Raw genomic sequence first — 14,745 nt, forward strand, 5'->3', positions numbered from 1 at the left:
AGCTCGTGCGATTGTGTGCAGTAGGTCGCTCACTAAGCGCGCATTGTGCAGATTTGCCAGTACGCTCCGTGCTATCGTTTGTGTCTCTTCGCGCCCACGCCGCTGATTGTGCAGGGAGCGTGCGACTGCGGCGTGTAGCATGTAGAGCCTGCGCCCGTCGACTTTGATCTACGGGCGTGAAATGTCGGCGGCGCGTTTGTGGTATTAAAAGCGTGTGGTGAGCTTCCAACGGCACTACGGGTCAACGCCGCATGAACTGCCGGTCAGAGTATATGAAATGCTTTATAGTTTATAGTTAGCGTACTGCTTGACGGTAACAGTGTCCTTCTTTGATTCAGATTACTGGATACGCCGTCACTTGAACCTCGGCGGCCGGAGCAGGTGAGTACCAGTGGCGCCGGCACCTCGGCGGCCAGAAAACGATGCCTGTGCCGTGACGGCATATATCAATTTACGCGATAGAATTGCCGGCGAGGGCTCATACGGGCGCGTCGCTCCATGGCTGTGTTCTTTGCTGGAGGCCGCCACTACGTCTGCCGTGCACATACTACGCTACATCTATACAGTCGTTGCTTGTGCAATGCAATGTTGTTATTCAACAGCTGGCGCTGTGCACTGGATACCTGGACTTGTTTAATGTTTAATTACTTTGCTGCTTTGCCGTTGCGTATTGGGTACAGATATTGAGTTTTGAATTCTAGGTGCCAAATTCACACAAAAAAGTGGCGCTTTTCAACTCAGGATCATATCACACATCATAGCATCATCCTATATTGCACGAATATTAATAACAAAATTTCTACTGCTGGTGAAAAAAGAAAGGCAGACCGATCAACCTGTATCTGTGAGAAAAATGTGCTTGGTCTGCCATCGTCTATTATAAAAAGGTAATACCTTAGTATTCAATGTCAGTAACACTCATAAGTTATGCATCCTTTTGTGTGAAATAATTTGTCTTAGAAGCCATTCATTGTAAGGGATCAGTAAACATCTCATAGCTTAAGTAGTGCATAAGTGTATGAGTTAGGCAAAGGTTTTAGTTTGTAAAGAACAAAGTCATTAAGGTATAAAATTTTGGCAAGCTTAGTTTAACAATAAGCTGACATATATACAAAACCTAATGTAGCAGCAGATGCTCTCCAAGATAAACTGGCGACCAGCTTTTTCGTGTTCCATGTGATCATTGTAGTGTCAACTTTTTCTCTTTTATTTCAGGACTGTGGTTGCGGCCGTTTCGTTGCCAGCTGTGAGGATGAAGCAGCTTCATAACCTGAGATCAGTCGCCTCCCATCAGTTTCCCTTTTCAGCAATAGAGGTCTTGGTATGCTCTTACCTAGAGTTTACTTTTATTACCCTATTTTTAAATGCAATGGCTAGTTTAGCGGCATCACTTAGAGTGATTGGTGTGACACCTGTTCCATGGGACGTATGCAGGTTATCCCACGTAACTTTAGCAAACTTAAAAAAATATGCATGTGCCACCTAGCTGCACAGAACCTAGGTAATGTTGTTTCCTGTCTCTTGGAAATACTTAGATTTTCTGCATTTTGCCTAATTACCTAATTATTCTTAATCAAATAATCAACTCAGATATTATAATTAGATAAAAAGTCTCAATTATAAAATTGTAGTGCAACATGAACATTTTCCAGTACAGCTTTTTGTGGCTCAATATGTGCTACATAACGTGTTTGTAGGAGCATGAAAGAAGCCTGAGAATCCCGCACAGTGCCTTGAGTGTGTGTGTGACAGCACCTGTGTTGTGTTCTTCCTTCGGTCCTCGTCTTTTGCGCTGTACAAACATGTCGACCTCAAATGGCCAGTCCCGTGGCAGCTTTGCATGTATTTGAGTGTGTGCCCTGTATAGGCATGTGTGTTCCAGTAAGAAAAAAAATACTGAAGGAGCCTAACGTGATGTATTTCAGGACAAGTGTATGATGTAAATTACTATGTGAAAATAAAATAGGAAACCGAAACAAGACTTCACAGTAGAGATATGCAGGTGTGTGCATCAGCATAATGACGAAACCCTCGTGCAAGTTTAGAAAAATATTCATTAAGTTAGTTTCTGTCATTCTTCTCTGTCACATTATTATTGCAAAGACGTGCTCTCTAGTATTGCCCCATTAAAAACACAGTTCAAATACATCATTTGCTGGCACCTTCACATTCATAGCAACATAGAGAGGAATGGTTAAAAATTTGCTTTGCTTCTCTGACCTTCATTTTAGGTCCTTCTCATGTTTGCTGAGCTTCTTAATGTATCATAGACACCCTCCAGTATTTACAGGCAGCTTGAGCACATTATGCCAGATTGTGAAGAAACTGCAGAGGTCGCAGTGTCTGTAGCGGTGCCCGGTATATGCAAGTTTCTTGCATGATGCATTATGCTCAGTACCAATTAGATTAAGTTATCATTTTAGCAAAAATCTTTGTTTTCCAGATATATATCAATGTGTGTCCAAAGAACTGCACTTTTTAAAAGAGTTGCTCATTCTCTAAGTCTACTGTTCGGTGTTGTAAAATGCATGTATGTTGGACAGCATAGTGTTTGGCCTTCACCTGAAGGTAGTAGTGGCCCATTTGCATGTGCATAAAGCTGCAGTAAGCCAAATGTGAAAAGATAAGGGCTAATACAATACAGTCATGTAGCAAAATTTACACATCAGCAAACTGTTTAATGCAATAGCTAGGAAAGTAAGCAAAAATATAAGAATGTGCTTATATGATAAACAGTACCTATGTTTCAGGTGCATGGCCTTCTACTGCCATATTCCATAACAGTTCATTATTTAACACCTTAAAACTGTTGGCCCTGTTTATGTCTAACTACTTTAACTTCGAAAATTTTTATTGATTGCACTATGAAGGTTTTGGCCGTGACTTAAGTCACTGCCAGAAATAAATTTATAGTTGTGGCCGTCCTATGTGTGATAAGAAAGAAACATTTTGGAACCAGGTGACTGCTATGCAGTATGCTAAGTATGCGTATTAGAACAGTCATTTATATGTTCATTGTAACCATGTATAAAATATGTATGTGCACATCTCGAAGCCATAGACTGTAATTTTAATTGAAGGTGTTATTTTGTGGAGTAGGTTTTTTTGTAAGCATTCTCCATAATTTGCACTACATTAAGGTGTAGTGAAGCCAAGCGAAAAATATTGTCAAGACAAAATGGCTAAAGTACATCCTTAAGAGTCTTAAGCGCATTTGGATGACTTTACAGCATGTAGCAAAACAAGAATGGGAACTGAGGTGCTTAATTTTTGTTCATTATTACCATATGGCACCAGCTTGCAATGAAGACAAAAGAGGAAGAGAAATGAAGTGCACCAAAGGGCAACTCTATCCTGATGGGAGCTGCATTCACATCAGCATGGTGCATGTAATCTTTGAGTTATAGCAGCAGCTGTCCACCTGTTCACTTTGTTGCACATTTGTATTGTTTATGTACTAAGTCTGGCCCTGGAAGTGTTAGGCAGTGCCACTTGTGGCGTTGGTGCGGCATGCAACACATGCTTCTAACCACAGGTGTCATGTATTATGTGAACCTAAGTTCAATTCATGTAATGCACAAAAGTTCTATTTGAAAAGGATGTGCCATATTTGTCACCATTGCCATGAGTAGCGCTGGCTGACAGTCACAGGGCGAGACGTTAACCTTGCTCAGCTATTATGCAAAACTATTTTACATACAAATGTAGTAATTAGTATACATGCCAAAAGCCTCACAGAATAAAATTTTTGATCCGCATCTTACAACGATTGTTATTTTGCTTTACCTCAGGGTGCCTTTCTACCGGTGTTGCATCCTGTGACTGACCACTCCAACGATCTTGGCAGAATCGTTACGCAGGTGTGTTCTTTTGTGATTCTCTGTACTGATATTTTGTAGTTTACGTTCGATGTAAATGCACAGATCGAATGAAAAACAGGTTAAAAGATGAGCTCACATGCACTGTGTCCAAACGTTCGTAAGGAAGGAAAATCTTTGTTACAAGTTGTAATTATAGCAACACAAGAGAGTGTGCACATCAAACCACTAGTACCTAGCAAGCCTTATACACAGCATTATACCGTAGAAGCCAAAACATCAGGCGAAAACCTGTACTAAACTAGGGACTGTATTAAAACGTTTTGGAGGCTTGAAGTATTTCTTGGGTTACTCGGTCTAATTGCTTGAACTGAACTGACGTGTCTTGCAAAACAGTTTGCATTCGCATTTGATACAATCTGCAGCAAGATCTGAACAAAGGGCTGCAATACTGTAAGGGCTTCCTATTGAAGTAGCAACCAGTCTTCCCAGTGTACTGCAGCCTCAGGAAAATGAAATGTGGTACACTGCACCACATGCACACACAACAAATTTTAATCCATAAGCATCTTTACACTGTGCTTGTGCAGGAGTGGACAACTGGCTGTTTGTTCGTGACCGAAACAACTACGTACATCAAGACTGTACTGGGAAGCCACTATCTTTTTCAGTTAGTGTAACAGTCCATAAACATATGGATTTACATGAACATTTTGTCTGCCACACTTCTCATTGTCGTTTTTTTGCGCTCTTGCTTTGATGGCTAGGATACATTTCAGGCTCGCTGAAGAGACAGGTAGCCCAGTAGCTGCCCTCACAAAGTTGTTATTTTGATTTTTAAGAGCCAACTTGCTTTGGACAATGCTGAATAACACATCAAAAGGCCCGGGATTATTGACGAGGTTAGAATGACTTTGAAAAAAGTTTATGAGTGTTCTTTTTTAACTCTGATCTGTCTGCTGAGATCAAATCATGTCAGCTTTTAATGAAGCAATGTTCAGGTTGGAAAACTGCAAGGCTGTGTGGGCACTCAAACAACATCAATGCTTCAGCTAGCTGAAGTTGCTCCCTGACATCAAGGCAGAAGCAAATGACATGGCAAAGGAAAGGTTGATGGACAAAGGACTCTTGGTGGCTATTATGTAGGTTCAAGGGCTATTGCACTGAGTAAGAAAATGTGTTCCCGATACAGCGTGAACATAGTGTTAATGCTGAAGAACAAACTGGCACCACCTGCCTAGTCCTACACAAGCACATGCACAGAAAGGGACGCCTGTTGGCCTTGAGGGCCACCACTAGAGAGATCAGCTGCTATCGCTATTACATAGAATGTGACATTAGATGACTATAGTTCACACCTTTGCTGCAGCTCGCTGGCTGGGCAATTGAAGCCTTGATTGTAAGGTTGAAAAGTTTCAATCTCAAGGTGGCAATTTAGTTGCCAACTCTAACAGCATGGTTCACTACTCAGTGATGCAGTGCTGGACGTATTCGGCCAAGCCTGGTGTGAGTTCTCATGAGTGCCTATGCTCAAGCTGCCGCAAGATACTTAGTTGATAATGTCACTGAAAACGAAATATGGTCATCGAAAGAGTCATGAAAACGATGCACGCAAGGTTTGTAGTGTGCTCACTTGGTATGACATTAGTCAAAACACACTGTGTAGATGTTCCAAAAGGACTTCTTGGGCAAGTTGGTGCTTAGATTTCCTAGGTATACTTTGTGGTGCAAAATACATTTCTTGAAAGGGACAGAAGAAAGGTAGACAGTGAAGTGCCAAACTACCAACTGTTTAATGACAGCCTGAACAAACGTATAGAAGAAAATACAACTTCCGCTCAAGCGCAGGGAGCCTAGGTGCGACAGAGCAGCATGGTCGCGATAACATACTTTGGATGAAGCACATTTCTGCGGAAAAAAGCACATTTCTGCACATTTCTGCGGAACTGCAAGGGAGTTGTTGGAAGCATTTTATATTAAAAAGAAAGGGTCTGATTGTGTCAGCGATACATCTATCGTACTATATTCCGCAGAAATGTGCTTCATCCAAAGTATGTTATCATGACCATGTTGTTCTGTCACACCTTGGCTCCCTGCGCATGAGCGGAAGTTGTATTTTCTTCTATACGTTTGTTCAGGCTGTCATTAAACAGTTGGTGGTTTGGCACTTCACTGTCTTCCTTTTTTCTGTCCCTTTTCAAGAAATGTATTTTGCGCCACAAAGTATACCTAGGAAACCCTGCGTAGAGATGCTGGCAGAAGTGCAGCAGATGTGTGGATTGAGGAGAAAAATATAAGCTGTTCAAGTTCCACATTTAACAGACTGATAATAAATCGTCGTTCAGCAAGAACTCTGACAAAAGGGGCAAGCCGCACTCCCCACGACAAATGCTATAAAAACAGTAGGGTTATTGCAGCAAAATTGCCTATAGCTCTTTTGTGAAAGATCATGCCAACTGAATAACTAATATAAAAGCATCAAGTTGCTCCAATAAAAGCCTTTGTTACACTACACACCAGACTGGGATGTAAGGTCTAGGTTGTTTTGGAGCCAAGATGCCCACAAGCAATGCCTAAAACATGTAAACACTTGGAAGTAACTGTGAATAAACTGCTGCCATGATTAAACTGCTGATTAAACTGATTAACACTTCACAGCTGGTATCACACAATGTTGTTTTCTATGCCACGGAAATATTACAGCACGTGGGGGCCACAATTATTCTAGAGGCCAATACAGACAGGGTGCCAGCAAGCATGGACTAAAGATTTTCCATGTGCATTGATGTAGTCTACCACATTTGGTTTTCTTGGGGGCACAGTCATATTGGAGTAACAATTTTCTGCCTGAATATTCATCGCAGGGAGCACTGCAGCCAGCTAAAGCGAGTTTCTTGTTCACACCTTGCCACAGATGTAGACTTGACCCATTTTTCTAGGCAGATTTGTTGGGTTGAAGAAAGAACACAGAGTAACTTAAGAACTTTATTTCTTCTAGATTTAAGGTGTGGTGCCAGGTGTTAACCATTGTTTTAAAAATTTGACCAAACCGGGAAAGATTCTTTTTTGAAAGTCTTCTCATATCAGCTTGATATACTAGTCCCTGGCTTAGTATGCGTGCGTGTGCTGTGGCTTTTTCTTAGTTTGTTTAAAAGGTGGTTTTCCTTTTGAGTGTTCCAGTCGCAAGGAAATCACAAATATATTTTGATTTCAGCAACCTTTGTCACATTACACAATTCCTTTACATGTTGCAACCAAGCTTATTCTTTAAACACATGCCTTTCTTTCAGCATGAAAAAAACATCTTAGATAGACGAAACAAGGCAAAAATGGCTGCTTATGCATTTGTATGATATTCGAACTGAGAGGGGTGAGAAGTAATAAAATGTTCTACTTTCATAATTTTTCTACCATGTGCATAGAATTTCTCAATAGGAATGAAGCAATGAATAAAGGGAAAGTCAGACATCCACCCGTTCGTAGCAATCGCTACAAAGGAAACCCATACGGATTCCTCGAAAGAAAGGCCTCATAGTTGAAGAAAAATTCGTCCTGGTCCGGGACTCGAACCCGGGACCACCGCCTTTCCGGGGCAACCGGTCTACGATCTGAGCTAACCAGGATTTTCCCTTTATTCATTACTTCTCTCCACCTTGCGGGTTTCCGCAGAACTACTACGTCAAACTCTTGCCTTTGCTTTGTGTTGTCGATAAATTCGACTTCGCCCTGCCATCTGCTAGCCGCCTGGTTAGCTCAGATGGTAGAGCGGCTGCCCCGGAAAGGCGGTGGTCCCGGGTTCGAGTCCCGGACCAGGACGAATTTTTCTTCAACTATGAGGCCTTTCTTTCGAGGAATCCGTATGGGTTTCCTTTGTAGCGATTGCTACGAACGGGTGGATGTCTGACTTTCCCTTTATTCATTGTTTCATTCCTATTGAGAAATGTTATGCACATGGTAGAAAAATTATGAAAGTAGAACATTTTATTACTTCTTACCCCTCTCAGTTCGAATATCATACAAATGCATAAGCAGCCATTTTTGCCTTGTTTCGTCTATCTAAGATGTTTTTTTCATGCTGAAAGAAAGGCATGTTGGGGCGAGCAAAAATGGCATGTGCAATAAAGATAAGCACAGATGTCCCGTCAGTGTTGCTGTCAAACAAGAAATTGTGATATTGAGCGACTGAGCAAAATAACTAAATGTGTGCTTGCCCAACTATAGCTGGCATTTGCACCTTGATTGTGACTTAGCTACCAGAAGAAATTTGTTTTGTCTTGTTCTTTTTCTGTTAAAATTTAGTTTTTTCTTTGTTTACTTTCGTTTGGGTTTTTGTAGCTATATCATGTGCACATGTGACCAATAATGCCGTCTGGAAGTTAGTGGTTGTTGGTATTTCTCACTGCCTGTCGTTTGTTCAGTGTGTACTAAAGTCAAAAGAGCACCAACCAGTATAAACCAGTGTGTTGAATTTGTTTTCTTGTGTTAGTGCAAATGATCTGACTGGTTATGTGTCCAAATAAACAATTAGATTATGAAAACAAAGTTCATCAGAACATGTCATTTGTTTTACTTATAATTACCTTATTTCAACTGCAGAACCCACATGTTCAGGCATGTAGATTTAAGTAGAACAAGTCTTTTTGCGATTGTTAGTTCTGAACAAGTGAGAGCAGTGCTAAGGACACAAAGTGAGTCCACATAGATAAATGGCATGGTGCACTGTGCACGGACCTGATAATTGATGTGTTTTTGCAACAGACAAGCAAATAAATATCTAGTAACACCTTGTCAAAGGCACGAAAGCACATAAAGAGGCAGGGGTTGGCCACATACAAACGTGCCTTGGTTGTAGGTTTGTTAACAAGCATGCCACTTTCCTGTAACTTCAGAATACAGGTGCTGCACTGACACATACATCTCTTTTTTGTTATTATGCGAAGCATACTAGCCGCACAACCACGCTCTTCCTTGCTGCGCCGCGCGCGGCCGCGTAGCTACCATATGACGTCATTACAGCTGCAAAAGCGGAGGCTCAACTCGTGCGCTCGCTTGCGGCCACGTAGCTACATAGCCGGGTCTCAGCTCGTGCGCTCGCCTGCGTGAGTTGTTTCTTCGTTCAGCCGAACCAAATATAGCCAAGCAACAGCAGTTCACCAGGCTAAACAGTGGTTCAACAACTAAAATAAAGGCTAGTATGCTTCGCATCCTGGGCTTAACCTTATTTAAGCCACAGCCATTTTTTTGAGGGATTTGATTAGTTTCGGGGTTAATGGTTGCTGCTTTCGCTAACATGTTGCACTTGTGATATTCGGGACATCATCTGTACTATTTACAGTGTATGTACCCTAATGGTCACATAGTGGTGCTTAATCGTGAAGGCTCTCATTCAAATATTGTCTGGTCTACATATGCTTTTCTTCATGCCAAAAAAATAAGATATACTACGTTTGTGTCAGAAGGAAAGAAACTGAGTGGTGTCTATTATTGCACATAAATCTATGCTTAGTTGCGTTAACATTTTTGCATAATTTCAACAACTTATTTGGTGCATTTCTGTAACATTCACACTCTGGCTTATCCACTTAGGTGTAACGAATAATAAAGGCAGAAAAGTAAAGCATTGCAGTGGATTTAACCTACTGCTGTTGATTCTGTTACCTTTTCGCAGCTTTTCTTTTTGGAAAAGCATATGTACAAAAGCACGTTTTGACCAAATAGGCTGCTGTTTGCGAGGCTTTGCAAGCACCACTATAACGTGACAAAAGCAGTGTGGCCATTTGGTTATACAAATTCTGGTGTATTGGCACCACAAAAAGTAAACGAAGAAAGATATGTACGCATGACACAAGCACCGGATCTCACTTCAAGCTTTAAAATAAGGAAACGCAATATTTAATAACAGGTGGAAACATTATGTGATGATATCTGTTAAAAGAAATTCTTTATGCAGTGCAACTAATGGATCACTGATACATTTATCATTCTTTTTAAATGTTGCAAACCACAATTACCTTGCGTGTTGTCAGGTCATAATACCTCGCTACACCGCAAGTTTTGTGGAACACAGGACCGCGGTCACATTCTTTGCAGCATTTACCATTGTGTGAGGGAGGGTTGTTTCACACAGATGACTCATACTGCCTCAATCTCCCTGATTTCGCATTAAGAGAGCATCCCATCTGTCCGATGTAGGCACGGCCTTGTGATGGCAGCAGACTACGCAACTCTTGCGGCCTAGCTCACTAGATGCATATTGTGCTTCAAGCCACAACCAACCTTTTTCTTTTTTGGCTTCTGCCTTTTGTTGCAGCACAAAACTCTCCTAACAAGGGCCTGAGAAAAAGGATTTGCGCAACTAAATCAGGCATGACTAGGGAATATAATGAATGAGATGATGAAGTAAAGAAGTGGTTGCAGTTGTTTCGTATGCATTTGGGATTTTCGTGAGTAATTGTGTAGCTGGTCCCTACGGGCAAACATTTTTTTTGTATGAAACATGTGAAGAGAGATTTGCTCTGATGAGAAAAAAAGACTGAAGCCAGGAAAACAAACTAATTTGTTTGTTGCGTGCAGCACAATTTGCAGGCGTTGCACTGTGCAACGGAGGTTATGTACAGTCTGCCATTCCTATCCAGTCATGCTTGCATTGCGTAGACACGCATTGTAATAATTTGAGATTGAGGCTAATGAAGTTTGTGCGCAACAACTCTCATCCGCACATTGTGATGCACTGCAAAATAGAGTGGTTCGTTCCAGTGTTCTTCGAAACTCGTTGCCAGAAATTATGAGCAAATGTACATAAGATAATTAAGCTTTGGCAGATTAGCGTGAAAAGGACAAATGCATCGGTCATTCTCAAATAAATTGCACGAAGAACTTGTTTTTGAATTAATGACGTTACTTCGTCTCACTACGTGTTGTATATGTCTGTTTTCATATTAAAGCCAGAGTTGAGGTTAAGCACTTGTGTCCTGCATGTCTTTGTCTTCGTTTGCTTCTGTGGTGCCATTACACCAGAGTAAATCCATGACAGGAGCTGCCAGTCCATGCAGTTATACTACATTGGGCTCAGTACGGCTGGCAGCCTGAATGTGACGAGTGCGAAGTAGCAGCAGGAACTTCAGAAGGGTAGAATTTTGTGTCAGTTGGTGGCGCATATTATAGTATGGTGAAGCGCTATAGATGAAACAGTGTGAGGCGAGACAGATGGGATAGTACTACAGAGAACTGTGAAAGTTTACTGGAAAGTTTTGCTGCAGCAGGACAATGCGTGCATTATCCTGGTGCAGCAAAATTTGCCAATGTTCGTAGCTGTCAGTAGCACTTCCCCATCTACATTACACTTCACTATACACTAATAGCAGTAACAACAGCAACCAACTGACCCAAGCAATAATCAATGCCCACAGAATTGCCAAATTGTAGGAGAAATGTTTCAGTGTAACACATGTTTTGTTAACTGACAAGTAAATGGCACACATATCTGCAAACCGATGATCAGGTGCATATTTCATGCACATACATTATTTCGTACAACTGCTTCCTGCTTTGGTTTTTTATGGCTTTTAGGAAGCATTCCAAAGTACTTAACTCTATGACTGTTCTAATATTAAATCTGTAGTCAGCCAGCACTATGTGCCATTACTGTATACGCTCTTACTTCGTCAGTGTTCTTCGCGCTGTTCCCAACTAAATATGAATAACCAAATAACCATTTGTTTTAATTTTTAGGTTATGAAGAGAATACTCTTAATATGTAATTAATTAGAAAAATTTTCTCAATTTTAGGAAGAAGTCTGGCTGGCCCCAAGCCTGGTGTGAAATGAAGAAATGGCACTCCACATCAATTCATGTTTACTTGTCATCATAACCAGTCTGTTAGCTTAATTTTTGGTTCTTCCTATTGAATTCTCAAGAAAGGTACCAACTCTGTCATTCATTGAAAACGAATTTTTGCACTTAAGGACGCAGCCATGCACAAAGCCTTTTAGCTAATTAATATTTTTATTCTTAATGAAAGTGCAGCTCCTGCGTGGAGCAATGGGTTGAATAAGACGAGGGTAAATGAAAAGATGGCGACAATAATTGTCAACAGTTGTCCAACAAAAAAAGTCTCAAGCTGGAGCCAAAATCATTGCAAGGGAACCAAATGGCTCCAGCCTGAGACATTCGTTGTTCAACCTGGCAAGTCTCCTTGTCGAAATATTTCCTCTAGCCTGAGACCTATATCCACCCTCGACCAACAATACACCCATACATTTGGCAACCCATGGCAAGGTAACAAATTCACATTCAAAGAAAGAGAATGTAGTGTGCACCCTGGAAGGTAGCATGAACAGTATTTTATTTACTTAATGAAATGCAGGTTTGCTATCCAACTACTTTATTTCGATCCCCATTTTATAACTGGACAGCATGGTTCCTCAGAGAGAATATTTATTCGAAGCTGACACAATTTTGCTCCTGTATGTCCGTTAAATCTGCCCTGGTTGCTACACTACCAGCCCTGTCTGCAATTGCATAGCAGTGTTTTGAGTATGCATCCCAATTCAAAAGAATAGTTAGGCATCTACCTCAGAATGTCTGCTACTGCGTTGCAGCTTGAATTCTATATCTAGGTGGTGACTGTGATGCCATGTGCTTTTTAAATAAGACCAATATGCTATCTGAAGTGCAATTAAATGCAATCTCAAATGACCTCAGCTCGGGGAATGACACGATTGGAAACCAATGTGATCAGGAGGATTTGATTTCTGAAAACAAGGCACTTAAACCTGAGAAACCAGTACTAATCTCGTCTAAAGATGCTGTTATTGGGTATGATAGGGGAGTTACTTGTTCGTGGCTGCATTTGCAGCATGTTACATTGCTGGCTTTATATATTGCACTGGGTACAGTGAAATGTTGCTGCTTGCACAATATTCAACTAAACATGGTAGCCATGCTAAAGTGTCCATGCAGAACACAACTCATCCACTATTAAGGACTGCAGTGGAACCTTCATAAACGAAAATCGCTTAAGCGAAACTGCCGCTTAAACAGGACACCATCCTGATGGTTGGTTGGCTCTCTGAAATGTCTCGCACTAAATAGAATGCCTGGTAAATGGAACCAATTTCCCTGGCCCCTTGAGGCTCCATTTAAAGAGTGCCCACTGTAAAAATATAGGGGGGATCCTGTTCGAAACTTTCGCAAATCTAGTCGTAAACAAAACTGCATTTCAGTGGGAGTCAAATGCAAAAGCACCCATGTACTTAGATTTAGGTGCATGTTAAAGAACCCCAGGTTGTCCAAATTAATCCGGGGTTACTCGCTATGGCACGTCTCATAATCAGCTGGTGGGTTCTGGTTTGTAAAATACGGTTTATTTTTAATAGCCTGCTCGAAAATACAGCCCAATAACTACATTAAATTATGTAGCTTGTTTGTGTGTTGAGTCCCAATTTCTTAATTTAGTACTTTGACATTTATCATATTTGTGTGCTAGTCCATGCAAAATACCACTGATCAGCCTCATTATACAAGCCACTGTTAATTTAGAATGGCTTAGCCAAGCAACTTAAACTTACAGCACAAACACCTAAGACGGACCACAAAAGGAACATACGACACATCGAGGCTAACAACTTCTTTATTTCTTCGTTGTCGATGCAATATAAACCCTAGACCACACAACCATGCAGGCAATCAGATTACATTACAGAGATCTGCCAAATTATCACATAAGCAAACGTAGGAAGTCAAATTCAGATGGGTGCAGGGCCAAAAATATCTCACTGATGCAATTATCGCCTTGCCTTTTTATGTGGTAGGCCTCTATGGTAAGCCGCGCATGCTCATTCTTGCTTTTGCCTAGAATCGACGTCCCGTCAAGTTGTGCCTCACAATTGTTGCAAGAGTTTATATGCGCACCAAGGTGCGCTGCTCTGTCTACATTGTTGTTTACTTTTTGCGCATGTTCCATGAGTAGCTCATTGATGCAATGCCCTATCTAGCCAAGCTATATCTTACCACATGAGAGTGGAATGGTGTAAACCACGCCGACAGCGCGCGACACGTATGAAGCACTATGCCGAATTTGGCCTCCTCCTCTGCTCTCTCCGCAGGTGCGTGAGCATAGCTTTAAAAGCTTGTTCGGCGAAGAAAAAGCCAAAGGAACACTATGCCTGCAAGCTACTCCCTTGAGTTGATAAATTACCTTATGTATTTAAGGGACCACGCAGGGAACATGCGCAAAAAAGTTAACAAGAATGTAGGTAGAGGAGTGCACCTTGTTGCGCATGCAAACCCTTACAACAGTTGTGAGACACGACTTGATAGGACGTCGATTCTTGGCAAAAGCAAGAATGAGCATGCGCAGCTTGCCTTAGAGGCCTACCACATAAAAAGACAAGGCGATAATTGCATCAGTGACATATCTTTGTCCCTGCACCCATCTGAATTTGACTTCCTACGTTTGCTTATGCGGTAATTTGGTAGATCTCTGTAATGTAGTCTTTGCGGTTGTGTGGCCTAGGGTTTATATATGCATCGATGACAAAGAAATAAAGAAGTTGTCAGTTAGCGCCAGTGTGTGCCGTATCTGCCTTTTGTGGTCCGTCTTAGGTGTTTGCGCTGTAAGTTTAAGTTCAGAATTATGTACCAACTAGGCCCAAATGGAGTTTTACGGTTAGTCAAGCAAGCTCAATATATAGTCTGTGCAAAAGTGTGGAGTGTCAGTGCAAAGTAACAGTTCAAACACATGGCTATGTAGTTACAGTTCAGTTTGAAACGAGATAAGATTTCTTAGCATTTCTTTCATTTGCTAATTTCATTGTGTTAGGACATGTAGAATACTAGTAACTGGCATGCATGCCTACAATGTACAGTATTCTTTTTTAAAATCCAGACAATTATTTTACTGGGGCAGAAATTTGCTTTCTTTTGG

The 14,745-nt window shown here is 41.2% G+C and overlaps 1 protein-coding gene and 1 long non-coding RNA gene across 2 annotated transcripts in view; both read left to right on the forward strand.

Moving 5' to 3' along the window:
- Positions 1–14,745, forward strand: part of LOC135897944 (cytochrome P450 3A9-like) — a 336,077-nt gene that overhangs the window by 94,843 nt on the left and 226,489 nt on the right. The gene's annotated exons all lie outside the window — the stretch shown is intronic.
- LOC135897942 (uncharacterized) lies at positions 128–11,785 on the forward strand. The gene is made up of 5 exons (XR_010563204.2): positions 128–262; positions 339–381; positions 1,216–1,321; positions 3,792–3,860; positions 11,607–11,785. It is a non-coding gene; the product is annotated as an uncharacterized lncRNA (long non-coding RNA).

The sequence above is a fragment of the Dermacentor albipictus genome, chromosome 2, assembly GCF_038994185.2.
Source record: "Dermacentor albipictus isolate Rhodes 1998 colony chromosome 2, USDA_Dalb.pri_finalv2, whole genome shotgun sequence".
Taxonomy (NCBI): Eukaryota; Metazoa; Arthropoda; class Arachnida; order Ixodida; family Ixodidae; genus Dermacentor; species Dermacentor albipictus.